Source organism: Pipistrellus hanaki, assembly GCF_964339955.1.
Source record: "Pipistrellus hanaki genome assembly, chromosome: 2".
NCBI lineage: Eukaryota > Metazoa > Chordata > Mammalia > Chiroptera > Vespertilionidae > Pipistrellus > Pipistrellus hanaki.
In genome coordinates, this window is record NC_140504.1 from 154,387,743 (window position 1) to 154,407,267 (window position 19,525).

A 19,525-nucleotide genomic window follows, 5' to 3' on the forward strand; every position below is an offset into this window, starting at 1 on the left:
GCCCTCATGTGATTGATATACATTATAGTGAGCAATCAAACTCCCAGTTGGTCAAACTCCCAAGGGGACACTTTGCATATTAGGCTTTTATATCTATATATGAGTGTTGCTTATTGTTTATTAAAGCATGTGTAAATGAAAAGATTATCTCAAAATTATAAACTATATCTGAAATATTTTCATAGCAAATGCATATGTAAACTCGATTATCATCACTATAAAGAACTCATTCAGCCCAGCCAGTGTGGCTCAGTGGTTGAGCATCAACCATGAACCAAGAGATCATCGGTTTGATTCCTGGTCAGGGCACATATACCTGGGTTGCAGGCTCTATCCCCAGTAGGGGATGTGCAAGAGGCAGCCGGTTGATATTTCTCTCATCGATGTTTCTATCTCTCTATCCTTCTCCCTTCCTCTCTCTAAAAATCAACAAAAAACATATTAAAAAAGAACTCATTCAAATTCAAAAGAAAATTGTCAAGATCCTACTACATAAATAAGCAAAGAATATAAACTTACAAGGTGACAAATCATTAATGAACAAACAGGAAAACCTGTCTCTCCTCCCCAATTAATTTAGAAGCACAAATTAAAACAGCATTAGGAATAGCATTTTGTGGACAAAATGTCAGGGTTTCGGAAATTTTATTTTATTAGTGGTATTATTGTTTGTTAATAAAAGACGCTTTAAAAGCAAAAAGAGCTACTAATTCTAGTGTAGGAATTTAGAGAAGCTAGGGAAATAAGTTAAAGGAAAAAAAAGAGTTGAAAGCATGAAGATATCTGATGTAATCTTATAATTGACTATAACTTAAATATTTAGCATTAGGGGAGTGATTTAGTAAATTAACATTCTCAACATGAAGGACTATTACTAGGCCCTTTCGTAAGTTAGATAATCATTATGAAGATGCATAGAATCACACAACAAATATTTAAAATTTGAAGTAAAATGGAAGAAGAAAATAATAGCCATCCCTTGTGGAGTTTCTCCTGGTGGCACTGCACCAATGCTCTCCCTTGTGCAAAAGGGTCTTTCCACTTCAGAGGTCTATTTTCCAAAACCTTACAGCTCATTCGTTAAGGAGCCAACTCCCAGATCTGTCCTGCTCCAATGCCTTCACTGGGTTTACTACCAATAGCACATAACTGGCCATAGTCATATAAAAACATGTGTCTGTGGAGGGCTAACAGGCACAAATAGATAGTAGCCTTGGTATGGTGGGAATATGGGTCAATTCCAGAGAAGCTTGCTATCCGTTTAAAACGTTCATTAACAAACAACAACAAAAGCCCAACTGTTGTTGCCCTTTCAAGAGAAAAATAGAAAAATATGCTGTGTGTGATATTTCAATTTATTGTTTACTCTTTTTATGTATTCTCTTAAATATTGGCAAAATAGAAATGCATGTGTGTTTTTTTTTTATTTCTCGCCAACTTTGGCATAATCAGGATTATCCCCATACAAACCCCAGCCTATCTACAAATAACTTGAGGACATATGCCACTATCTCCTCCATTGAAAACCAAAACTTGAGGTCTCTGGAGATCTCTGTGGATTGAGGACAGTGACAGACGGAAGAGTTTCTCCAGGTGAACAGCCCAGACCAGCTCTTCCTGACAGAGTCAATGTCAAGGCAGAGATAATGGGGTGGCACCATTTGGTTAAAGTAGGCCAGTTCTACCCACTCAGGGTGTGTCCCTCCCTGGGACAGAAGCCCTTGCACAATGGGGGCAAATGTCCTACTGTCTCTTAGCTTTGGGGCTCAAGACTTGATTTCTGATTCTTGAGCACATATAGATATCATTACTTTATAAAATCAGTATCCCTGCCAGCATCTAATGCCAGGCAAATTTCTGTGTTGGACTCAATGCTCAGGGTATATTTCTTTCAATTTAGCCTCAACTTTGCAGAACATGTACCCTTTATGCCTACAATAGGGTCTTTTATATGTTTCAAAGGCCCTTTTATATCTCTTTTGCCCTTTGAGATAACATCATGTCAGAATTTGCAAGTGAAAGCATAATAGACCTGACTAGAGCACAGCAGAGATGGCTCCAGAGCTGGAAACATTCTCCAACATACTTCTCAGTGCAGCCCATTCGGGGTTGCGCCCTGTTTTGTAGGTGCGGAAATAGAGGCCCAGCTTAGTTAAGTGTTGACTGGAAGTCACTGGTAGTGAAGACATTGGAAGCCAAACCTATGCATCTAGTACTCAGTCTGCTCTCCTATAGTGTCTATGTTTTGTTATTTTGGATTAAAATGAGACTGGAAGCCACTGCGTTCACACAGATCAGAATCCAATCCCCATTCAAAGCTAAAGGCCTCCCAGGGCTATACAGTAGTCCCCTTACACTCAGTTTCACTTTCTGCAGCTTGTCACCTGCGGTCAACTTAAGTCCGAAGATATTAAATGGAGAATTCCAGAAGTAAACAATTCCTAAATTTTAAATTGAGCTTCGTTCTGAGTAGTGTGGTGAAATCTTGCACCGCCCAGGCCCGACCCACTTGAGACGTGAATCATCCTTTTGTCCGGCCTATCCGTGGTGCACACTCCCCATCTGTTAGTCACTTAGGAGCCATCTTAGTTATCAGATCAACTGTCTCAGTACTGCAATGTTTCAAGTAACTTATTGTACTTAATAATGTCTCACCTCACTTCATCTCATCACGTCAATAATTTATCATCTCACCTCACAAGAGGAAGGCTGAGTATAGTTTAATAAGCTATGGGGGGGAAAGGGAGGAGAAGCCACATTTACCTAATTTTTATTATAATATATTACAATTATTCTATTTTATTAGTTATTGTTGTCAATCTTTTACTGTGCGAAATTTATAAATCTAAATTTGTCATTTGTATGTGTATGTATACGAAAAAAGCATAGCATGTATAGGGTACAGTACTATACCCAGTTTCAGTTGTCCACTGGAAGTCTTGGACTGTATCTCCTGCAGATGAGGGGAACTACTATAATTTTATAATTGCAATAAAGTTTACAGTAATGAAAGTCTAACAAGTTCTCATGTACATTCTAGACAAGTGCTGCCCAATAGACTTTATGGTGATGGAAATATTCTATATCCATGCTGTATAAATAAATTAGTGGCTTTCGTTCACTTGAAATGTGGCTCATGCAACTGGAGGGAATGAGTTTTTAATTGTATTTAATTTAAATTCTCATATGTGCTGGTGGCTACTGAATTGGACAGCACGGTTCAACACTTCAATGCTTTCTTGACATTTCTACTTGGATGTGTCAAAGTTAACACAGTCAATCAGAATTCTTGGTTGTTGTTTTTTTTGTTTTTGTTTTTGTTTTTTGTCCTCAACCTGTTTCTCCCCAAACAAAGCCGTCACCATGGACCCAGTTGCTTGAGCCAAAGCCTAGGTGTTATCTCGACCTCTTTCTCTTCCTCATTTCCTGCATCTACTTGATCAGCAGGTCCTGATTATTTTACCTTCAGAACCTCTACTTCTCTCCATCTCCACTGGTGAACCAAGGCACCATCATATCTCACCTGAGCAATTGAATGGCCTCCAGTGATGGTTGGTTACCAGTGATCCATTCATCACTGTTGCGTCTTCAGAATTCCTCCATACAGCTACCAAAGACACTATCAGTAGGTTGGGTCACTCCCTGCTTATATGGAAACATTTGTGGGACTTTGAATACTTATTTTCTATCCCCCATTACAATGGGAATTCCCCTATATCAGGAACCTTATCTCTTTCAATACTATCTCTCTAGCACCTACAACCCTGCTCAGCACACAGGTTTGCACTCAGTAAACCTCTCAATAACAATTCAGTGAATATTTATTGTGGAAGAAGATGAAATAGCAAGAGTCAAATGTGATCTATAACTTGGTTGTTAATAGCTGAGATGATCCTGGCATCCATATACATGGGAGTCGATGGTTTCTTTTACATTCTGGATGTAGAAGGAAGGGTGGGCATTGTGGCTAATAACTCCCAAATCTGTGAATTGGGAGGCTGGTCTACAGAACTGATGTACTAGTAATCTCTGCCATGAACTGGAAAGAGCTTTTTCTTTCTCCCTAGAGCTCTGTGTATGTCCCAGATCTTGAAACTTTTGTCTTTCCCATTGTTAGATAAAGAGGAGAGGGTCACTGAAACTGGTTTGGCTCAGTGGATAGAACGTCAGCTTGGACTGAAAGGTCCCAGGTTCGATTCTGGTCAAGGGCATGTACCTTGGTTGCGGGCACATCTCCAGTAGGGGTTGTGCAAGAGGCAACTGATGGATGTTTCTTTCTCATCGATGTTTCTAACTCTCTATCCCTCTCGCTTCCTCTTTGTAAAAAATCAATAAGATATATACTAAAAAAAATAAAAATAAAAAGAGTAGAGTGCCTTCCTACAAGTTCAATTTTTATATTTATCCAAGAGAAGTTTAGATAGTAATGGAAAGAAACATATTATGGAACTCAGGTGTAGTGAATGGCGAAGTCCTGTCTGGCCAGCAAAAGGAGATTTTCAACATGAGACTGTTGCTTAAAAACAGTATTTGGCATATGATCATAATTGAGTTATTTGAAACCAAGAAACCTTAGGAAGCAGGGTTTTTTCCTTGACTATTGCATTTTTTAAGGAAATATCTTTTCTAGCATTCCTTTATAATGATGAACCAAGGCTTTGAGAAGGCATGCTATGACTTAGATCCATTGACCCATGCACAAAGCTAAATGAAGCTGATGAGCTAGTTGGAGATACGATCAACTTGGTCAAGCCCTAAGTTGCATTTATTTCCCCTGGTACTGAACAGGCCCTGGAAATGACCCTCCCCTCAGCACTGGCTGGACTTAGAAGATGAAGTTAAAGCTTGCTTTGCCTAATGTTCATTTCAGACTCTTAATCCCAGTGGGTTTTTATCAGGTACCAGTTTATAGCCCTGCCCCCATCCTTCCAATGCAGTCCCAGTGTTTTCCTGTGTGTGCCTTTATTAAGCAACTACTCTGCACCAAAAACCTTGGTAGGTCCTGGAAAGACAAAGATGAGTTAAACATGTTCTCAAGTTTCAGATTCTCTGAAGTGGAGTGAGAGATCAATAAACAAAACAAAACAAACAAAAATAAGGAAACAGAAGCCACTTGCGGTAACAGAGGGAAATGCAGTAACAATGAGAGTAGAAGGCAGCAGGCGGTTAAGAGTGCAGGCTCAGGAACCACGTTGTTTGGGTTCACAGTCTCACTCTGCGATTATAAACCGATTTATAAACCATGTGGCCTTAGGCTACTGACTTAACCTCTGTGCTTCAGTTTGCTCACCTGTTAAATGGGGTAATAAAAGCACCTACCCCACATCGTTACTCAGTGGGTTAAAGCAGCGTTTTTCAACCGCTGTTCCGCGGCACACTTGGACTTGATCCTAAAACCCAGAAACAGGAGATGTTGCCTGGTGTGCCGTAGGTGCAGACAAGACAAGAATTTTATAATTTTTCACTATTTTGTTTACTTAATATTTCATAATAAAGTAATTATAAAATACTTTCTTTGTGTTTATTTGATTCCTATTCAAGAGAATTACTTTATATATAGTCAATATAGGCACAGAGTTAAATTTTTTAACATTTTCTAATGGTGGTGTGCCTCGTGATTTTTTTCATGAAACAAGTGTGCCTTTGCCCAAAAAAGGTTGAAAAACACTGGGTTAAAGAAGCACACTAAGCGCTTGGAACACAGCGCCATAAAAACCAGCCTTTGTCATCATCAGTAGCAGTAGTACATAATTGTCGATTGAACTGAGTGAATACGTCTACTCCTGCGGAGAAGTGGTCGGTAAGCCAGCCAGGGGAGTTGACAAAGGCTTCCCAGAGTGGGTGGCTTTTGAACTGAAATTTGAAGAGAGCCTAATATTGTCAGGAAAGGACAGCTGTGATAGAACAGAATCTGCAAAGCCTTAGAGGAGTGTGAGTGTGGGGTGTTTATGGTCCTGTAAATAGGTCTGTGAGGATACAAGACAGGGTGCCTGGGGGAGAGGCCTGAGGTCACTGGGGCTTTGGAGACTGGGCTGAGGAACTTGGACTTGATCCTAAAACCCAGAGGAAGCACTGAAGGACATCCAGCAGGTTCGGCGCTCAGCACGCAAGACTGGGCAGCAGCCTCCCTCAGTGGCCTCCGCCTGTGGCCTGTTGATTCTAAGAGTCATTGACCAGCCTCCTGCCCTGTGATTTGGATAGGGAGTTCCCATATGTGGGCCTGATACTTCTCACCAGGTGTGATTTCTTTGGGAATCACACAGATTAATAATGTGTTTCCTTGATTCTTTTCTACCTGATTCCTCTTCTCTCACTCCCTACCCCTGCTAAGACTGATACGGGGATGACTGTCTTACCCCGTGGAGAATTGGATGAAAGTGATAGATCCTTCTCTCAGAAAAATCATGAAGATAAGATTTTCCAGAGCCACCACGTGTCCCTTCCCCTGCACCCCACCTCGGTCATCCAAATAGGCTCCCAGACCCAGGGCCACCTTTTGACCCCAGGCCTGCTTGTGGTTTTTGTGTTCTTACCCCAAATTGTTAACTTGCTAGCACATCCACTTTTCCGTCTGCCATCACTGCTATTATCTGACCGTATATCATGAGAGCAGCCTTGGATCACTTGGAGGTTATAATTAAAACAAAGCAATTATCTTATATTGAAGCCGTTCAAATTTAATTGCGAGTATGTTGGCTGAGGACATGGGCTCAGGGAAGGATGGTGGCGGGGGAGGAGGGCAGGCTGTGTGGATTAGAATCCCAGCTCTGTTATGGTCTTATAACTTTGCGTAAACTACTTAATCTCTCCGTGCCTCAGTTTACTCATTACAAAATGGGGATGCTATCATATGTTTCCCTCATGAAGTTATTGTGAGGATTAATTGTGGTAACACAGGAACACGCCGAGAACAGTTCCTGGCATGGAGTAAGAGCTATATAAGTATTATTACATTATTATTTCTACTGAAATGACATCATGAATGGGATAATGTGGATTACTAAGAGCAGGAAAATAGATGAGTAAAATTTCCATATGCATTTGACTCACTTTGGAGCCTTGCCAGTACCTGATGGCCAGGAATAGATCCTCTACGTCTGAACTGTCTGGGGGGCAGTCACTGGCCTCTGTGGCTGTTGAGTACTTGAAGTGTGACTAGCATGCGTTGAGATGTACTGAATCTTGAAGATTTAGCATGAAAAAAAAAAAATCTCAAGAGTAATTTTTATACTGGTTACAATGAAAAGATATTTTGAATAAATTCAGTTAAATGAAATGTATTATTAAAAATAATTTTGCCAGGTTTTTTTTGCTTGCTTCATGTGACTACTAGATAATACAAAGTTATATGCGTGGCTTGTTTTTTATTTCTACTGAGCAGCATTGCCTTAGGCCCGTGGTCGGCAAACTGCAGCTCGAGAGCCACATGCGGCTCTTTGGCCCCTTGAGTGTGACTCTTCCACAAAATATCACGGCCTGGGCGAGACTATATTGAAGAAGTGGCGTTAGAAGAAGCTTAAGTTCAAAAAATTTGGCTCTTCAAAGAAATTCCAATCATTGTACTGTTGATATGTGGCTCTGTTGACTAATGAGTTTGCCGACCACTGCCTTAGGCTCACCATTATCACTAAAACAACATTTCGTGGTTGCGATAAGGTGGCCACTGTTGGAAAGCCTTATACATGCCTCCCGTTGCCATTCAAGTTATATTGAACCGTCCATTTTTTAAATTGGTTTCTTCAGGGAGCCATGGCTTGGTCCTAGCAGAAGGGGATTGAGGGTTGAAGGCAAGAGCAATAACTAGGGAGGCTTCCACTAACTTGGAGGGGTTTGGATGAAAACACTACCATTTATAGTTATACTGGGCTCAGCCTGTCAGCACTCCCTGAGGTGGATGAGAGAGAGCCTTCTCTCCAGGAAGTTGAAGTATGTAGGCGAAAAACTCTCTCTATTCCATCAGGAGCCAGAAAAGGCTTGGCTCGTCTTTAACTGAAAGAATAACACTCAACGTTATGTCAGTCACTTGGGATCGAAAGCACACCCTTTCCAAATGTGAGTTACTTAAGGAGTGTTTTGTTTAATTCTGTTTCAGATTCACTCCTCCACTTGAAACCTGAAAACGGTGGGCCACACACAGTCTGATTGGTAAGTTCTCTTTCATTTTTAAAACAAAGTGACTGCGGGACATTATTTTTGAAATGATATTCACACTTTTAAATTAGATGCATCTCTACCAGTACTATGATTAGATGTCTATTTATTCACACTATTTTTTTTTCTCTCCCTGAAATAATTTAAGAAGTTTTCATTTCTTTAAAAAAAAAAAAAAAAATCAATCCATTTTCCTTTTGCTAAGATCATGGTCAGGGAACAGATCTGTGATTATATGCCAAATCCTATTAAAATAAAAAGCTTTTCTTTTGTAATGGAACTATTTCCAGGCCCCTGTTGATGGTCTGCTTATTTCAGGCAGTATCCACAACAACAGTGTGACTTCAGCCAAGGAATGCAGACAGTCCTTTGCAGTGTGTTGTAATGAAAATTGGCCCACAGCTATAACATATTAGCTTTCTTATTGCTCTATTTTTTCCCTCCTCTCTTTTTGAACCTGAATGTGATTGTTGTGAGGTAAGAGTTCTGGGATAGAAAACTGCCTTTCAACCTAGGAAAGGAATATACTTTTTAAGTGCAAAAGCTTTGGGGGCTTTCATGTGATATCACTCCGTGATGTTGTGGCCATCCTATTATCTGCAGTGTGTAGCAGATAGCTTTTGCCACGTAACAAACCGTTCCCAAATTTAAAGCCAAAAATGTGAGCTGAAACTTACTGACTCAAAAGGACAATCGTTTCTTCATCCCACAATACTGCAGATTAGCGATTTGGGCTGGGCTCCGCTGTGTGATTCTTTTGGTTTCAGGTGGGACTTACTTATATGTCTGTCCTTGACCAGAATTGAACCCTGGGACCCTTCAGTCCACCAGCCGATGCTCTATCCACTGAACCAAACCAACTAGGGCCCAAGGAGCATTCATAATTGACTCAGTTCAGATTTCTTGCTTGAATCAACTTAGCCAGAAGTAGGTAGTAGACAATAACCAAAACCTGTTTGGCCATGCCTTGTTGATGTGTTCCTTGAGAGAAGGTGAATACCACCAGAATCACATGGAATGGGGTCCCCTATTTAAAAAGATGGATTTATTTTATTTATTTATTTATTTTTTTACCAGAAGAAGGAAGGAAAGATAAAATTTCTACGTATTAGAGTCCATTGATTTAGAAATTCTTAATTTGGGGTCCGCTAACCTTGGAAGGTTTAAACTTAGATTCAGCATCAATTACATTGACTATCCAATGGAAATTTGGTGTCATGATTGAGACTATAGCCATAGTGAGCATTTGGAGAGGATGAGGATAAATGGCTCCACTGTGGGTAGATAGCTTTTGAGCTGAGGACCTCAGGACCCACAGGAGTGGATATTAATCTAGAGACAATGAATGGTCTTCAGTGTATTTATAATCCATGGTAGGATTCAATCTATGGGCTTCTATAAATATTACTAGAGGCCCTGTGCATGAAATTTGTGCACAGGGATATGTGTCCCTCAGCCCAGCCTGCACCCTCTCCAAACTGGGACCGCTGGATGGATGTTCAACTGCCCACCAGGATTGGGCCTAAACGGGCAGTTGGACATCCCTCTCACAATCCAAGACTGCTGGCTCCCAACTGCTTGCCTGTCTGCCTTCCTGATTGCTCCTGACGGCTTCTGCCTGCCAACCTGATCACCTGCTAACCACTCCCCTGCCAGTCTGATTGCCCCTAACTGCCCTCCCCTGCATGCCTGGTCCTTCTCAACTACCCTCCCCTGCTGGCCATCTTGTGGTGGCCATCTTATGTCCTCATAGGGGCAGCCATCTTTGACCACATTGTGTGTTGGAATGATGGTCAATTTGCATATTACTCTTATTAGATAGGGTAGAGGCCAGGTGCATGGGTGGGGGCCAGCTGGTTTGCCCTGAAGGGTGTCCTGGATCAGGGTAAGGGTTCCATTAGAACATGGGGTGGCCTGGATGAGGAGCCTGTGGTGGTTTGCAGGCCGGCCACACTAAAGTGGAGGTTCTAGTATCTGGGATTTATTTATCTTCTATAATTGAAATTTTGTAGCCTTCAGTGGAGGCCAGGGCAGGCCAGAAACTTGGCTTCCTCCATTGCCAGGGAAACCCAAGCCTCCTGCTCACTTCATGGCCCAAGCTGTTTTTGTTGGTATTTATTTATCTTTTATAATTGAAACTTTGTAGCCTTGAGTGGAGTCCTGGGCCAGCCAGGGTGTGCAGGAAGCTTGGCTTCCTCCATTGCTGAGAAAACCCAAGCCTCCTGCTCACTCCATGGCCATAGCAGGAGGGTTAATTAGCATACTCACTCCTGATTGGCTGGTAAGGTTAATTAGCATATCCACTCCTGATTGGCTAGTAGGCATGGCTTGTGGGTGTAGCAGAGGTATGGTCAATTTGACTATTATTCTTTTATTATATAGAAATATTTATTTTTATACTGGAGAAAAGGATTATTCTTCCATCATTTCTCATAGGATTCCATACTTAAGAGCCATTGCTTCAGTCTTAGTTGAATTGTTTTAGATTTGGCTGGTGTAATTTTATGTGTTCATTTCTAGTCCTGGCTCCACTGGTGAAGTTTGGCGTCCATGATAAACATAGCTCCTATGGAGCAGAGACAATGATGTCAGTGGCTGAGTATGTTGCATTAAATTACATGTTGAGGTTTTTAGGCATATATGTCAACTCTGCACAGTTGTAGTTGCTATGTACCTAATGCTTCCTTTGGTGCCAGGCTCAGTGCTAAGTGCTTTACGTTCATCATGGAACTGTATACTTAATACACATGACTATAATTCTGTGAGCCTCGGGTCTGTGTATATACCACCTGCTGGAACCAACTCCTTCCAGCCGTCTCTCTGGAAACACCAGATACAGACTCTAAGTTTCTCTTTTTCTTTGTGTCTGCTGTTGTGGGTCCACCTGTCCCCACCTTCCCTCCTCCAGGTGATCGAGTCATAGAATCTCAGAGTTGGAAGTGACCACTAAGATCATGAAATGCAGTGGTTTTTGGACTCTGCTTTTTGGTTTTCTAGTTCAAGTATGCCTGAGAAAGAGGAGCAGGACCCAAGCCCTTGTCCTGCTTTGGTCACAACTGTCTGCTGAAATCCACTCGCCTGGGACAATAAAAGAGTTCAGGGTTAGAGGTCAGACATGAGGCCGAGTCCAGGCTACTGCTTTACTTACCTTCCTGTGTGACCAGGAAAACTGCCTAACCTTTCTGAGCCACAGTTTTCTCATTTGAAAAAGAGATAATAATGCCAGCCTCATGGAGTTGCTAGGGGGACTGAATGACGTAAGAAGGTCCGTAAAGATCTTGACCTGTAATGAAAAGTCCTAAGGCCACTTTAAGTCACACACACACACACACACTCACACTTTGGAACCTGGAAACACTCACTGTACTCTAGGGACAGTCAGTATTCATTCCAAGAGGAGATTTTCCTCCATCTTGCCAGTGAAGTCCCTCTCCTCCAGCTGCCCACCCACCATCCCAGGCCTCCCCAGGTGTGTGTGAGAGAGAGAGAGAGAGAGAGAGAGAGAGAGAGAGAGAGAGAGAGAGAGAGAGAGAAAGTTCTTACCTGACTGCCCCTGTTCCGCCTTGCCCTGGGTCCTCTGAGCCTGGCTAATAGGGAAGGGACTCTGCTCTCTTGGCTGCTTTCGTGGCTTTCTCAAGGACCCCACTGGAACTTTCCATCCGGGACCTCCCAGGACTCGGGCAGTGCCTCTCCTGCGGCTGCTATGTCTGCCAGCAGCTTCTGGCTTCCATTCAGATATTCTCTTTGGGGGCCTCTCACCCTCAGGCTGAAGCCCTCTTGGGTAGAACCTGTTTTTAAAGACCCCCAGGCTGACATTCCTGATGCCCAGAATTCATATTCCTTTAACCACACCTCTCACCACCACATGAGGGGAGGGGACAAGCAGTCACTCTGACCTCTCTCACCTTTGACGAGGCCACTTTGCCCCCTCCCTCCCCAGCTCACACTTGCTTTCTCAGGCAGGTGTCACATACCAGTCCCCACACTCTAGGAGGCACCTGCCAAGTCCTCCAGATGGTGCCTTTGAAACCCTCTCTCCAGACTTGAGCTGAAAAGCTAGTCTCCAGCATCCACCCACCTTTGGGAGACCAGAATCTGAGCATTTCTGAGGAATCTGCCCCCAAATGCCCCATCACTTTCCACTGTCCTGAGCCTGTTTATATTCTCCTTCTGGGTCGTTCTGCCAGCTAGGCCAACTGCTTTAAAATTTACACATAATGGTCTGGCCCCTGGCTTTGGAATTTCCCATCTGTTGACTCTTGATGCTGCCTGTGGAAACTTCCACTTTAGGCTCTTGTTATAGTAACTGTAATTGCCCAGTTCAAGGCACTCCTCTTCAGCCCTTGTATAAGCTGTCCTTCATCCTGCGCTTGCAGCCTGTCCAGGCGGGGGACTCCTTCCTGAGCATCCCCTTCAGATACCCGGATAACTTGCAATTGTTGGAGAAATGTTGCTGCTGTGAAGCTAGGCCTGGCTCCTGGTAACGCCCCCATGGATGGGGTCTGAGGAATCTGCCTGGGAGGGAGAGATCCTGAGTGGCGGCCAGGCTTTCACTGACACCCTGGTCTCCAAAACCACAGAGAGGCCTTGGACCTTGTCTCTGGGTGAGTTTTCTCCACCGTCACACCACAATGCACTTGACAATAACCCCAAGAGGAAGCTGGCATTTGGAAACACTGTGCCCAGTGACCGTTTTTCATGCTCATGACATAGTGTCTCTTGATCTGAGGGCTGATTTCATGCCTCATGGGGGCATGTTCATCAGGGCTCCATCTAGAGCTGTGAACTCAGCAAAATCAAGCCTTGTAGCATGTGCCCCGCCCTCGACCTCCAAAGACACTCCGGTTGGCTTGGTTGGTTGGAGTGTCATCCCATACACCAGAAAGATTGTGGGTTTGATTCCTGGTCAGGGCGCATACCTAGGTTGCAGGTTCGATCCTAGGTATCAGGGTGCTTACTGGAGGCAACTGATTGATGTTTGTCTCTCACATGCATGTTTCCTCTCTCCCTCTCTCTCTCTCTCTCTCTCTCTCTCTCTCTCTCTCTCTCTCAAATCAATAAATATATCCTCAGGTGAGGATTTAAAAATATATATGTAATTTAAAAAAAAAAAAAAAGGGCAGCAGTGCAGCCACTCTCATTGGTTGGTCAACAAGTGTTTCTTGAGCATCTGCTATGTGCTTGGTACAGGGTGAGAGGGAGCAGAACCAAAGGGAGACTCTGTGCCACCGACCACCTACATCGCTCCCCAACTCCTCAGCTGAGCCTCAGGACCTCCTGCTGGCATTGTGTGGACAAGGGAAACCTCTTATCAACGTGCTCCTCCACCCGCAGGGCCGGCGGCAGAGCAATGCCAGTTTGGAGCTTAGGCTTGAGGGCCTTTCGGTGCCAAAGACCCCTCCGGAGCCCTGTAGCTAATGTGATGGTCCTAACTTTTGTATTCTTTTCCTAAAGAATTCAATAAGGCTGAGGACCCACAAACACTGGATCTGACCCTGGGCCAGGGAGAATTGTCACCCTCTTTGGGTCTTCCCCTCAGCTCAGTTTCACCATCACCAAGACACAAAAACCCGTTTCCTTCTCCCTCAGGAACAGGCTTTGCCCCTGTGTGTGTCTCTTCTGCACCTGAACCTGAGTTCTCCCGGGAGCTCCTAACCCTTTAAGTAAGTGAGGGGGATGGGGACGCATTGAGGAATTGCTGCCTGGGGTCCTTCCTGGCCACCAGACACCCTCCACGGAGTGGAAAGGTCCCACCATCCCTGCAGGAAGGCAGGGAAGGTGTTCTCAGACCTCCAGACTTTGTGGTTGATCTGAGGGAGCCCTTGCAAAGGAGCTGGTGGGAGGGAGCCAGGCCTCCCTGCAGGAGGGAGTATCAGCTGTCCAGTATAGGCCCCGTGAAAAGTTCTCCAAACAAGGAAAAAAGAAGGGGATATCTTTGAAGCTATGACAGTTTTGGCAAAACCATAATCCTGATCTCAAGTTGTGGGAGAATGGGCCAGCCAATCTAGAATTGTGCTAATGAAGTGTCCTGCTCACTCTGGGCCCTTAATCATGGCCCTTCCCTCTCATTCCACAAAAGGCCTGGACTGCTTTCTAATCAGCCACAATTCAGTGTATTGAGAAGGAGTGGAAGGACGGAAAGGCCTTTTTATACATGAATATCTTTCTAACACTGTGAAAATCCAAGTTTGAAAGTAATTTCCCTTTTCAGTGAAATGCTGGCCAACTTCGCCCCCTGGAGGAGAGATGAAGAATTGTTTACAATGAGCCCTGTAGGGCAAGTATGTCAAACTCAAAGGCTACTGAGAGGCCAAGTAAACACGGTTTACATTTATGTGGGCTGCAAACACACACACACACACACACACACACACACACACACACACACACAGCTTCACTTTTCATAGAAATGTAGATTTCGATAGAGACATGAGTGAGTATTTAGCTTGTATTGTGTTTTCTATAATAAGTGCTTTCATATTAAAAATCTGTCTTTTGTTCATTCATTCGTGTCCCTGGGTGAAAGTTTGTCACCCACATTGTTTCGGATCTCCATCTCCCAAGTGGAGGGACAGTCCTGGCATTTATATTAGTGATGCTCATAATAGTGTTTTGGGTGTTTGTTTTTCTTTGTTTGTTTGTTTTTTCCTTTCTCTGCTCAGCAACCCTGAGCTGCACTACAGGAAATAGCATGTTAAGAGGGTGTTACATCAGATTAATTGCCTATTTGGGGCTGTCTTTCCTCAAATGAAGGATGTGAAAAGAAAACAGTATACAAACACCGTCTGAGTTATTGTTGTTTATTTTTTAATATTTGACAGAGGCATCTAATGCTTATTGGCCATATTTTTATATATTTGTGGCTACTTTGATTTGCGATTTCATGTAATTTTCATGTAAGAAAACATTTTTTGACATTACTATCTGTTTGCTTTTTCCTTGGTGTATAGAAATTGTCCTAAGTGCTAAACAAGCACTATTAAGGGGGAGGGCGCATATATTTCCTGCAGGATTCCTTCCTCAGAGCTCTGGTATCTGGCAACTTTGACAAAGCCCAGAGGAAGGAATGGGCCAGGGGACCTGGCATTCCTACTGATCCAGTCGCAGTTCATGGCACAGGCTGGTTCCTCCTCTTTCTGAACATCCACCCTCCTTGCCCATGGCTGCAGCCACCACCCCTGTTATTTGGAGGAGAAAACACACACGGACCTCTCTCTCTCCTGGGGCATCTGTCCCCTTTCCTGCTGAAAGTGGCCAAAAATCTACTGTGAGACGGCATGGCTCATTAATGATTCCTTGATGTCCCAGTAATTGCAAGACTGAGCAACACAGAATGGTTTGCGAGTCCCCTCTAATTTCAGAGCATTTGCAAGCTGTGGTTACTATTCACAAATTGCAACACGCCAACATTCAGACTGCTGACTGGACAGACAGACAGAGAGGAGAAGGGCAGGCTTTAGAAATTGTTGTTGAGATAGGGCAGGGTAAGGGCAATGTGTTGTAGACATTTTGAAGGAATTCCGTGGTAAGCACTGTGAGGTGGAACTGGAGAGGGTCCGTGATTTCTCCCTTGCTCCCCAGCTGCAGCAAGCTCTGCCTTTTTCACAAAGTACCAGGCTCTTGTCTGTCTCCACCTGGAGCACCCCCTCCAGTGACCTGCCACTGAGATATTTCATAGCCTTTAGCACCAACTGTATTGTATTGTTATTTCTTTACATGAGAGCTTGATGCCAGCATCCAGAAAAATACTGGCACAAAACAGATTCTCAGTGTATATTTGCTGAATGGATGAAGGTATGAACACAGGAACGAATGTATTCGATGTTTTGGGAGGAACAATGGCCTGCATAATCATGCTTCAAACAGGTGGGGAACCTTTTTTCTGCCAATGGCCACTTGGATATTTATAACATCATTCGACGGCCATACAAAATTGTCATCTTAAAAATTAACCTGCTATATTTGGTCAAACTTTAAAAAATTTATATATATATATATATATATATATATATATATATATATATATATATATATATTATTTCAGAGAGGAAAGGAGGAGAGAGAGATAGAAACATCAATGATGACATCAATCTTTGATCAGCTGCCTCCTGCACGCCCCCTACTGGAGATTGAGCATGTGCCCTGACCAGAAACTGAACTTTTACCTCCTGGTTCATAAGTCAGTCAATGCTCAACCACTGAGCCACGCGGCTGGGCTTTGGTCAAACATTAATTAACTTACCCTAATGCCTTGGCAGGGCCAGTCCAAATGACTGCATGGGCCTTATACAGCTCTGGGGCCGGACATTCCCCACCCCTGCTTTAAAATGAAGTTGACTAACACAGCAATGCAGTATTATTTATTGTCTTTGAGTCAAAATATATCTTTACTACATGCCAGTATGCAAGGCCAGTTAGCCTGAGGTGGAGTAGACACATCAGTGTGGGAGCACAAATGGACAGGAGTGTTTTTGTTTTTTGGTAATCTTCACGGAGAACATTTTTTCATTGATTTTTAGAGATAGTAGAAGGAAGGAAGAGAAACAAAGAGAGAAACATGGATATGAGAGAGACACATGCATATCAATTGGTTGTCTCCCGCAAGTACCTGGACCAGGGCCAGGGATAGAGCCTGCAACCAAGATACATGCCCTCGGCCGGAATCGAACCTGCAATGCTTCAATCCGAGGGCCGCTGCTCTGTCCACTGAGCCAAACCGCCTAGGGCTGGACAGCAGCTTTAAAAAAAAAGTGTTATTTAGCTCTAGCCGATTTGGCTCAGTGGATACAGCATCAGCCTGCAGACCAAAGAGTCCCAGGTTTGATTCTGGTTAAGGGCACATACCTTGGTTGCAGGCTCCTCCCGACTTGGGTCCTAGTCAGGGCTCATGCAGGAGGCAACCAATCAGTGTGTTCCTCTCACATCGATGTTTCTCACTGACTTTCCCTCTCTCTTCCACTCTCCCTAAAATTCAGTGGAAAAATATCCTTGGATGAGGATTAACAACAATAAAAAAAGTTATTTACCTTTCAGTAGCCTTAAAATATTCTTTAATGCCACAAATAAATAATTAATTTTAGAAATTAATAAAAGCCAATAGATAGTTGGCAGGAAGAGAGAGAAAGCTTCATTTTGGAATTATAACAAAATGATAAAACAACCCAAGATTTTACAGTAAGGGAATGTTGACAAACTCAAATTGAGGGGCAGGCCACAAAATAATTGATCTTTACTCTTTAAAAAATCGATGTCATGAAATACAAAGGAAGACTCAAGAGCCGTCCCTGATGAAAGGAAACTAAAGAGAGAGGACAATTCAACGCAGTGTAGAACTTTGGATTTTCTTTCGCTGTAAAGGACGTTGTGCAAGCAGTAGGAGGTGCCTCCTGTGGTTCTGGAGCTCGAATTCCTCACTTTACTTGCCAGTTCTTTGGAAAGTTGCTGAAACTTGAATAAAATTGTAGATTAGATAATAGCAGTGTGTTAATTGTAGTGTGGTTGTGTAAGAGAACTTATTTATAGAAAGTACATTGAAGTGTTTAGGGATAAAGCAACATATTCTCTCTCTCTCTTTTTCTCTCTCCCCTCCCCCTCTTGCAGGAAGAATATAGGATATAAAATGTTGGTATTTCAGGAATCCAAATCTGGGTGAAGGGTATCAGAGAATTCTTTATATTATTCCTGTAACTTCTCTTAAAAGTCTGAGATTATGTAATACATGGTGCTTATGCAGAGTTTGTACTCACATAGAAAAGGAGAATATAAAATGGAATAATAGTGTGTGATTCAGGGACTTTAAAAAAGTCACGGACAAAAAGAGTAGGTACAATATGATGCTTCTTAATTGATATTACTATGTGTTTTATAGATATAAGTGTGTGTGTAAATACTTAATATGTTCTGTAAAAAGATGGACCTTTTTAGGACAAGATCAAATAGGACTTTAGTCTCACTTCTAATGTTTCACTATTCACAAAGAACAGGTATTTATACTATTTGTCTAATAGTCTAATTAAAAATAGTTAAATATTAAACAAAACCAAAAAAGAACAAAAACTCATGGACAAAATATTAGAAGGAAATATAGCAACGTGTTAACTTTTATCTCTTATCTGAGTTAATACATTTTATGCATTTTCTCTAAATAACATATTTCTTGAAAAATTAGGAGGAAAAAAATCTAAGTGAAGATGCAGCTTTCTGAGTGAAATTGCTCTTTGTGTCTTTACACATGCACCTCAATCTGTTAAAAGGATATGTGCATATACACATACACATGGCACACATATACACATGCACATGCATACACACATCTACATAGATATATACATACATGCACGCACACACACACACAAAAAAACCCTTTTTAAACATTTGCTTTTTTAGTGGTATTTTGAGGGAAATCCTATATTGGGCAGGAGTTTAAGCCAGGTGACCTCGGAAGCTGAAATTTTTGCTTTACTCTCCAGTTCTTTGGAAGTCAGCACCTTTGCAGTCCGTACATGGTGCTGGGTGCTGAATACATGAAGATGGAGGAGCCACCCGCTCCATTTTCTAAAAAAAGTCCCTGTGCACAGATAAACCTGTGATCACCACCCTGTGCTAGGTGCTAGGAGAGTATAGATGTTCCGATGAAAAACTAGCTTGACTAGGTGGCCAGCGTGACGGTCAGGCCAGGCAAGCATTGATCCCTAGACCCAGAAAGCCAGAGGAGATCTGGCCAGTCAGAGAAGGGTGGCAAAGCATGCAGGGCTGAGTGTTCCAACGTGTCTGGCAGATGTGCTCACGGTGGCCCACGCTGTATCACCTTGGAGACCTGGCTTGGAGGCCACTCTTCCTAAGACCTGGGGGGCTCCAGAGCCTGCAGGGCCTGCTTTCCCCGGGGGTGGAGAGGCCGCTGGGTGCCCGGTCCTGCTGCAAGCAGTAGGAGGTGCTTCCTGTGGCTCCAGAGCAAGGCCTCCAGCCCTGTACTCAGTCCTCCATTTGCAACATCACTTGGGGAGTTTGCCTGAAGGCACACACCATGGAAAGGGATGTTGCCTGGGAATCCCCAGGGGGGACAGAATGAAGAGTGATGTACTCAATAGAGCTGCTTTATTCATTTAAGAAATAAAGCCAAAGGGTTGGGTTTGGCGCTGGGCCTTGTAGGCTCTGTCGCTGTGTCTGGAGTCCCAGTGTTACCTCAGAGCAGTGCTGCTGTTAGGAAATGTGCTCCCTCTTTTCCATCATTTGCCTGGGCCGTCCTCCATTCAGGTCATGAGAGGCCAGGGACACCAGTGCGTGAGGATCTGTAACCCACCCCACAACTAAGTGAGCAGACATAAAACAGTGGTTAGGAATCCTACAGCTGGGTTCCGGTTGAAAGCATCTCCAT

At 43.2% G+C, this 19,525-nt stretch overlaps 1 protein-coding gene across 1 annotated transcript in view; it reads left to right on the forward strand.

The window, feature by feature from the left end:
- Positions 1–19,525, forward strand: part of GNG12 (G protein subunit gamma 12) — a 120,695-nt gene that overhangs the window by 47,981 nt on the left and 53,189 nt on the right. Inside the window, exon 2 of the mRNA XM_084875628.1 lies at positions 8,093–8,145. The gene's annotated coding sequence lies outside the window, so the exon portion shown is untranslated. The remainder of the gene's footprint in view (positions 1–8,092; positions 8,146–19,525) is intronic.